This window comes from Cibotium barometz, chromosome 8, assembly GCF_041138505.1.
Source record: "Cibotium barometz isolate CiBa-2024 chromosome 8, ASM4113850v1, whole genome shotgun sequence".
Classification (NCBI taxonomy): domain Eukaryota; kingdom Viridiplantae; phylum Streptophyta; class Polypodiopsida; order Cyatheales; family Cibotiaceae; genus Cibotium; species Cibotium barometz.
Genome location: NC_141053.1, coordinates 3,951,270 through 3,961,210, shown reverse-complemented (window position 1 = coordinate 3,961,210; position 9,941 = coordinate 3,951,270).

Here is a 9,941-nt window from a genome sequence, read left to right as displayed (position 1 = left end):
TAGATGTGATGAGATGGGATGCGAATCAGATAGATGGAAAAGAATGGATGGATGGATGTGATGAGAATGAGAGATAAACAGATGTGATGAGATGTGATGTGAATCAGATAAATGTGAATGAATAGATGCGATGTGATGTCATGTGAATCAGGATGTAAATGAATGATATAGGATGTGAATGAATGTGTTAGCATGTGAATAGGGATGTGAATGAATGATATAGAATGTGAATGAATGCGTTAGCATATGAATCCGGATGTGAATGAATGATATAGGATGTGAATGAATGTGTTAGCATGTGAATCGAGATGATGTGAATGAATGATATAGGATGTGAATGAATGTGTTAGCATGTGAATCGGGATGATGTGAATGAATGATATAGGATGTGAATGAATGTGTTAGCATGTGAATCCGGATGTGAATGAATGATATAGGATGTGAATGAATGTGATAGCATGTGAATTGGGATGTGAATGAATGATAAGGGATGTGAATAGATGTGATGTGACGTGAATCGGGATGTGAATGAACGATAAGGGATGTGAATGAATGTGTTAGCATGTGAATCAGGATGTGAATAAATGAGATGTGATGTGAAATGGATGCGATAAGATGCGATGTAAACTGGATAGATGTTAATGTGATGAGATGTACGGGTAGATGCAAGTGGATGAGATCTGATGAGGATAAATGAGGAAATAAGTGATGAGATAGAAAAAGATGTGATTAGATGAGAATGGAAATACGGAATGAATGTGGATTGATGTATGGATGATGTGGATGGATGTATGGATGATATGGATGGACGTGTGGATTGATGTGGATGGATGTATGGATGATGTGGATGGATGTATGGATGATGTGGATGGAAATGCAGATTGATGTGGATGGATGTATGGATGATGTGGATTGACGTGTGGATTGATGTGGATGGATGTATGGAAGATGTGGATGGATGTGTAGATAATGTGGATTGATGTGTGGGTAATGTGGATTGATGTGTGGGTAATGTGGATTGATGTGGATAGATGAGTGGATAATGTGGATGGATGTATGGATGATGTGGATGGATAATGTGGATAATGTGGATTGATGTGGATGGATGTATGGATGATGTGGATTGACGTGTGGATTGATGTGGATAGATGTATGGAAGATGTGGATGGATGTGTGGATAATGTGGATTGATGTGGATGGATGTATGGATGATGTGGATGATGTGGATGGATGTATGGATGATGTGGATTGACGTGTGGATTGATGTGGATGGATGTATGGAAGATGTGGATGGATGTGTGGATAATGTGGATTGATGTGGATGGATATATAAATGATGTGGATTGACGTGTGGATTGATGTGGATGGATGTATGGAAGATGTGGATGGATGTGTGAATAATGTGGATTGATGTGGATGGATGATGTGGATGATGTGGATGCATGTATGGATGATGTGAATTGATGTGTGGATAATGCGATTGGATGTGATTTGATGAGAGAATGATGTGATGTGATAGGGATGGATAAGGAAAAAAAATTATGGGAAGATGAGAAAAGATGGGGACTAATGTGAATAGGATGTGGAGTGATGAAGAAAAGATGGAAATATTGTTGGAACTATATTTGTATGTGAAATCTGTTTTTAAATGACTATTTTATGTCAAGAATGCTGGGGAAGCATTTTGACCATCTTGTGAATGAGATCGTGGAGACCTATCTGTTAAAGTTGCAACTGCTTTACGGAGAGTCAACGGAGGACGTCTCGCGTAGCAAGGTCGGCCGAAGCCTCGGTTTGAATTAAATGGTGAGCTTCCAGTGGTACAATGGATGAGGGACCAAGGAAGCGGCCTATGAGTGAAGCACTAGGTGACTTGCAAAGGATCCTAGAGAGTGCTGACCATATGGTGCTCGGGCTCTGGGTCACCGAAGATACCCACATGTACGTCGGGGAAGATATTGGAACAAGGAGTAAGAGTTGTTTTCTGAATTTGGGCATGGATCTGGTTGATTGACCTTGATGGTCCTCAACGGATGAGTCCATGGCTCTTTTATATGGATCTGTTGGTTGATCTTGCTGATCTTCAACGGAGACTCCATTTTTATTAAAGTGAATACTTGTCGTTTACTATGAGCTAGGAACTATTGAAAAGGCCCCTGAGTGGATAGGGGGTGAGCGTTCTGGTTGCCAATGATGCCATAGGTACACCGATGAAGGAATGTTTAGAAATAAGGATTCAATTGGATAATTAGAGGATTATGATCAGTGACACTATGGTTTCATTAAATGATGGTTTTAAAGACTGTTGAATCTGTGAAAAAGGCAATTTCATATTGGGTGTGTAAGTGGTGTGACTAGTTTTAAGTTTGCATGAATATCCGGCTAGGGGGCTTGGAAACTCTTTTCCTTGGTACCCGTGGCAACCTAACCAAATTCTTAATTCGATCCCATCACTACAGTGGTTGGGCGGTTGGCTAACCCATGGGACTGGATGGGGTTAGTTAGTCTGGACTGATGGATCCCTAAATTGAGACTCAATTCTGTTCTAGTTCGATAGATGAAGTAAATCCCGGACAAAAAATGTTCTATGGAAAACAATTAACGATTGTGCCTCTCAATGAGGAAAAAAGTTCGTCTCTATGATCCAAGTGGTACAATCTTTTCCATGATCTGACTATGGGACTTACGAGTTCAGTCAGATCAGTTCAGTTCGTTAAAGCTTTTGACTACGTTAGAGAAAAGTTATCCTGGAGGAATCGCCCGTGCTTTCCGGGCAAGGGAAGTTTTTTCGGGTTCGGTTTTGGAAGAACCGATGGATTATTCTCTTGTCCGGGTATCCGTGGTGGGGGCGAGGGCCCAAGTGTGGGACCCTGCCCCGTGCAAGAAGTGCTACTTCTGCTACTAGCACCCCTGAATTTGTTGCGCGGTGAGGATAGGGACATCACACTTCTGTGTTATAAGTTGCATTCAGAAATTGCTATTTGAAGGTTTTTGATTGTTGCAAGCTAATATGTCTAACAGACTCAAATCAGATTTTTAGTGAGAAGCTTGACAAGAACAACTTCCATGCTTGGAAGTTCAAAATGACCAATTTTTTGAAAGAGGTAAAGGATTTTGAGACTATGTCGATGGAGACAATGAGGAGCCTCGAGAGTTGTCTGAAGAGAATGCCACTCTAGCAGATATATAGGCATTCAAGGATTAGAATCAGGGTGCAAGGAAAGTTATGTATTGGCTTTTGATCAGTGTCACAGACATAATGATAGGAAACTATCACAAAGGAACCACCAAGTATATTGATTTGGAAATCACAAAGCTTAAGCATGGCATTCTCTCCTCTAATTCTCACGGAGAGAAACCCACTTATATAGATCTCCTAGAGGGAGGGCGCCCTTTTCCATAATCATCTCCACCTCTTCGAGATCTACTCCACCTCCCCTAACTCCTAAAAGTGGCCCTAGATCAATGCGATTGATTGCCACCTAGATTGCCACATAGACTAGATACCTACACGCACTAGCCCTTAGGCTAAGGGCTTAAATTATTCCACCTAGAATAAACACACAACCACTAAGGTTATGAGATGGAGATCACCTAGATTTCTAACACCCTCTCTTGATCTACATCCATACCACACAAGGTGTGTAGTCAAGGAGGTTACAAGGAGTGTCACATTTGTTGAAATATACAAGTGAATAGGGTGTGTGCGGGAACAAGCCCTTGGTTAGAGGTTGTAAAAGAGAATCTATAAATGTGAGAGAACCTGTGAAAAGGTGAGAAGAATCTACTGGGAGAGAATAAAGAGTAGCATGAGAAGATTTAGGAAGTGTGGAAATATTGTGGGAGAGGTGGGTGGAGAGAATCAAGCAAAAGAGGTGGAGTGAATCAAGGAGAAATCAATGGGATTAGATGCTTTCATGTAAACTCTATAAATTGAGGCATTGGCCTAATGAGAATTTGCTAGTTTTTGATTATCCATGCCTACATTAAGCTATTAGTTAATTATTCACTAATCACATCTTAATTATTATCTAATCACTTTGTTAATAATGCTGATTCTAGCATTTGATCCACCATAGCTCATCACATTGCTATAATTTTAACATGGTATCAGAGCCTAGCCTAGAATCCATCAAGTTTATGAGCCCATTATTTAGTTAATTAGGATTAGTAGATAATTAGAAAATAATCAAATGGGTCTAATTCCACTTAGCCCGGGGAGGTTTTCAAGCATGCTCTACAAGCTGGTGAAGTCAGAATTTGATTTGATCAAGTCTACAGTGAGATCCAAGCTCTTCATCAAATCTGCAAGTGACTTTGGTAAAACATAGATTAAGCATTCAAAGTTTGGTCAAATCTTGTGTTTCTTAGCTTAATCCTCTACTAGACTGATTGCTATTGATGGCCTTGAAAGCATTTGAGCTCATTTGAAGTCTAAGGCCCCAGCCCTGGGCTCCCCGCATACTCTGTTTTTTGCACACAAAAGAGAGGATTAATTTGCTAATCAATGATTAATCACTGCTAATCACTATAGTTTGGTGCAATTGAGGGTTCAAATTAACCATTAGGTATCTGATACACATCCCTATAACTTCAGATTGTAATTCGGAGTTGGTTTGATCCTCCAAGCATTCCCTACAATTTGGTTACCCTTGATTTATTGTAATTTATGGTAAAATTATGCTGATAAATTTGTGGTAATCATCATTTTGCATTTAACCCTTGGTTAATGCCTGCAAATCACACTCAAATTCAAGATTATTCACAGCCAGAGTTGCATTTGGGAATGTGCATAAGAATGAATGCTATATGCATTATGTATTGGGCACATTACATCAATGTAAAAATGGGATCAGACACTGCCCTTGTCTCTAGAATAAGGCAAGAGGTAAGACCTCCCACATACATTTGGGTTTGCATTGCATAATGATACAAGATAAACATCAAAAGCCCAAAAGAACTGTCAACAAAACATTTAAACATGTTGCTCACATGGAGCAAGAAGACCTGACAGACAAGCTCATGGCCCTAGCCATGAAAGAAGAAGAACATCTCTTTCCAAGAGGAAGATCCACACCAAGAAGAAAAGCTAAAGGAAGCATTGAAGGAAGACATGGACACGAGAACAGAAGCTGCCACAAGAAGACTGAAAGAAGAGGAAGACATAAACGCATGAAGAGAAGCTGCCACGATAAGAAGACTGAAGACAAGAGAAGATGTGAGGCTCCAAAGAGTGAGGAGCCATGTGAAAATCTCTGAGAGAGAGAGAGAGAGAGAGAGAGAGAGAGAGAGAGAGAGAGAGAAACCCCACAACCCAATGTAACCTGCCCCAACAAAGTAAAACCACCTTTGAGCCACGGATGATGTAGGCCACGTGGTAGATGTATATGTGAGCACTTTAAACAAGGTCACGGGCACTTGTAGTAGCCTTGGACACATAGAGAGAGAGAGTGTCAAGAACTATGAGTTTAGGGACTTGAGGCACTGGTCGCGGACTATCAAGTAAGAGAGAAACTTGGTAAAGGGTCTAGGTGTGCTAAGTTCACTTGAGGGGAGGTGTGCTAGGCACTGGTCTCGCGGACTATCAAGTAAGAGAGAAACTTGGTATAGGGTCCAGGTGTGCTAGGAGTATTCACTTGAGGGGAGGTGTTGAAATATACAAGTGAATAGGGTGTTGTGCGGGAACAAGCCCTTGGTTAGAGGCTGTAAAAGAGAATTTGTAAATGTGAGAGAACCTGTGAAAAGGTGAGAAGAATCTACTGGGAGAGAATAAAGGGTAGCATGAGAAGATTTAGGAAGTGTGGAGATATTCTGGGAGAGGTGGAGTGAATCAAGCAAAAGAGGTGGAGTGAATCAAGGAGAAATCAATGGGATTAGATGCTTTGATGTAAACTCTATAAATTGAGGCATTGGCCTAATGAGAATTTACTAGTTTTTGATTATCCATGCTTACATTAAGCTATAAGTTAATTATTAATCATGTCTTAATTATTATCTAATCACTTTGTTAATGATATTTATTCTAGCATTTGATCCACCATAGCTCATCACATTGTTGTAATTTTAACACATTGACTCCTAAACATAATTAGCACAAAGCTTAAAGAAGTGTACCAGCATTGGCCTCATGTTGGCTGCTCGTAGTCTTATTGTCTTCAGACTTCTTATTCTCCTCATCTTGCTTCTCGTAGCACAACCTAGCTTTTCTTGCAATAGTAGCAAGTCCCCAGAGGATCTTCTTCTCATCCATTATGAGAATTGTTTCACCTATAGTTTGTGAAGTAGGTTGCTTGGTAGACTTTTTGGCTTCCATCCTAGTTTCTTCAAGAATCAAGGAAGAGGAAATTGATGCAAGAATCATGTTGGATTTATTTCCAAGACCAGACACACATTGCCCATAAGCATCAAGCATACTAGCAAGTAAAATGAAGATAGCTTCCTTATCATAAATATTGTTCCCAATTCCCTTGAGTTGATCTATGAGGCTCTTGAAATTGTTAACATGATTATCCACTTTATCTTTTTCATCCATTTCAATCCAATACAATTTTTTCCATCTTTTTCATCCATTTCAATCCATTTCAATCTTTTTCATCTTTTTCATACATTTCAATCCAATACAATTTTTTTCTAAGAAACATCCTACTCCATTGACTTGACCAAACATTGATCAAAGTTGGTTCTATGCTTCATGAGAACTCTTAGCAAAGCTCACTTGATGAATTTGATTGTCAGCTAATCCACAAATTATAAACGAAAGTGCCTTAGAGTCATTTCTTTTACAATTATAGCAATGTTGTCAGGGTCTTTGGTTGGCTTTTTCTCTATGCGATTGACAATGGTCCAAAGATCTCAATCTACTACGCCTGCAAAATGACTATCATAGAGCGCCAATGAACACACTATCACCGAGCACCGCTCAAACAACAAGGAACCAGCCACCACAACACCACCGTCAATCGACAGTACCAGCACAAGGCAAACCAGTGAAGTGTTGATATCTCTTGGAGAGACGATTACTAAAGGCCCCACGTTCCTCCCTTATACCTTCTTTGCCAAAACAAGCATGACGCTATGTGGGATAAAAATCTAACTGAATGAAAGGCTTACCCATTGTAGAGAGTCTCTTGGCAAGGCATTAAAGAGGGGAGACAGAGATTGTTGGTTGCCTGGTCACACAAAATCCGGCATAGAAGAAGAAGAAGAGATAAGGTTTGTGAGGGGCAAAGAAACCCTAAATCGAAAGGTATTGGGCGGTAAGAAAGGGGTCAGAGAGGAGTCAACAAGGGAGCCAAAAGTACAGAGAAGGTGTTCGAGAGGTGCCTAGGATTAATGAGGATATATGCATGGCAATAATAGAAGATTAGTAGGGGAAGTCTCACTCAATTTGCCTATTAAGACGAGACTGCATGGTAGAGCAAGAAAGGTTGTGGCAGGAAAAGAAGAGAAGAGGAGAAGAAGAAGAAGAAAATAGAGAAGAAGAAGAAGAAGAGAGAGAAGAGGAGGAGACAAAGAAGAAGAAGAAAAGAGAAAAGAAGAAGAAGAAGAGGAGAGAAGAAGAAGAAGAGAGAAGAGAGAAGAGGAGAGAGATGAAAGAGAAGAAAGGGAAAAAAAAGAGGGAGAAGAAGAAGAAGAAAATAGATAAGCAAATAAGAAGAAGAAAAATAACAAGAGAGACAAGAAGGAAAAGAATAAGAAAAAGAGAGAAAAAGAAAGAATTATTTTAATTTCTAGTGCTATACTTTCATCGTTTAGATTTTGTTGTGGTGTATAAGTTGTATAACTGATGCCTCATGGGGTTCACCTAAAAATATGTAAGTGTAGCATGCGAGTTAATCATGAAGGGTATATTAATTCAAAAAAGCTATAGAATTACATTTACATGAGGGGTTTTTTAAAACAAATTAAAAAAAACCCTAAGTTTATGAATAAAAAGGGGTCATTTTATTCATAAAAGTATGTAACTGTAAGGGGTTTTTTAAATACCCCTTAAACGCAGGTGATACATAAAATTTCTTAGAGGTGAATCCATGAGACTGATTCTTAATGTCTTCTTATGCCAAACAATCTTTGATGGCATTGGAAATATATTTCCCCCCTCTATCAGAATAGAGAGGTTGAATTTTTAAGCGAGTTTCATTTTCAACCATAGCAACAAAGTGTTGAAAATGGGAAAATACCACTTATTTAGCTTTCATAGGGTAAGACCAGCTAAATTTTCTATAATCAATAAATGTACAGCAAACTTTATAAATTTCCTCCCAAAGAAGTAGTCCTCATTTGGACCATACACATCATTATGTATAAGTAGCAATTTGTGAACAGCTCTTTCAGTTGCATTATTTGGAAAAGGTGGCAAGTAAGTTAGCCAAGGATGCATCCTTCACAAACATACCTTGACAGTGGATCAAGATGAGGAAGATCCTCTAACATCCCATGTTGCTGCTAAAGCATCAAACCACTAATAAAAGTGTGGCTGGACCTAGAGCCCAAAGTATATTTATGCTTCAAACTGGCAAGTTGGAGATCTAGCAAGTGTTATAGCTTGCCAACCAATCATTTAGGCTAGATGGAAAGCTAAAACACTTGCCATCTCTTATAACGCAATGCAAGAAATCATTTATGCTCTTGTGCATGCATATGGGCATTAAAAGAGCAAGAGTGCTACTCAACCTTGCTTTCCAAGATGGTAAATGTGGGTAAGCACTTTTGCATGCTTGTTGTACATTATGTAAGATAAGCAAGTTATATGGATTACAATTACAATGCAATGGTGTACTCATGATTTATATAGAGTATGCAAAATGCTCCACACTTTGCTTTTGGTTGCTTGTTCATGCAAAGTACAATTTGAAGCTATGTTTATTTTGAATTGGACATAACTTCTAATCTATAGCTCAAGACAACATGCTATAAGAGAAAAAGTGGAGAATTTCTCATGCTCTATTGATTTTAATTTATTTTTTCTAGTAACCAATGCTCCTACTAGAGATTTTACCAGTAAAAATATCGCTAGTAACTTCGTTGATTATAGTAGCAAGGTTACCAACAACGATTCTACCACAATGATTGGAACCCATCATTTATTGCTAGTAGGACTATTGGTTAGCCCTTATTTTCTTGTAGTGTGTCTAGGAAATTCATGCACTTTGAAATTTGTGACACACTATACTAGATGTCTGGCATTAAGATGTATAACTAGAAAAGGCATCCAACAACTTGACCATAAGTGGTTATGTCAAATGGTTCACCACCGGCACCCTACAAACTAAGTTTTACACCAAGTTCCATTAGTGTAGAAATCCGTTTACAACTTTCCATATTGAACCTCTTGTGACTAGTTGCTTGATGTACTTGGATTGCTTAATGACTATACCATCATCTTGCTATATAAATTGCATAGTGGAAAGAATGTAGAACTAAGATATGGGTTTGATGAGATCAAAATTTTAACCATAGTTATAGTGTTTCAAATGTTTGTTGTTAATAGATTAGGCCTAAAAGTGACAATTATGGGTGGTTGTACAATAAGGGTCCTCACTTTGGATCACCTTCCAAGTTTTTTTGTAGCAATAAACATTCATTTTTTGACCAAAATTGGCTAATCTCACCCACTTGGCAAATGAGTTTGACATTCAGATATTCTAATGAAACATCACACTCTTAATTGTGCACTTAAACATATGGTCCGATCAAAAATAAAAAATTTCAAACACCAAATTTTCTACGTCACAAATATAGTACATATGGCATTTCCCAAACTTAGAGGTAGATAGTACGACCATAAAACTTTAATAACTTCTTTGTTTCAACTCAAATTCAACCCCCACTTTGCAAACAAGGAAGTCATGCAATGGAGATCTTACCTTTATTTATTAAGTAATTTTTACATGTAATTTCTATTTTGAATTAATTGTTATCTTATTTTAAAGTACACAAAA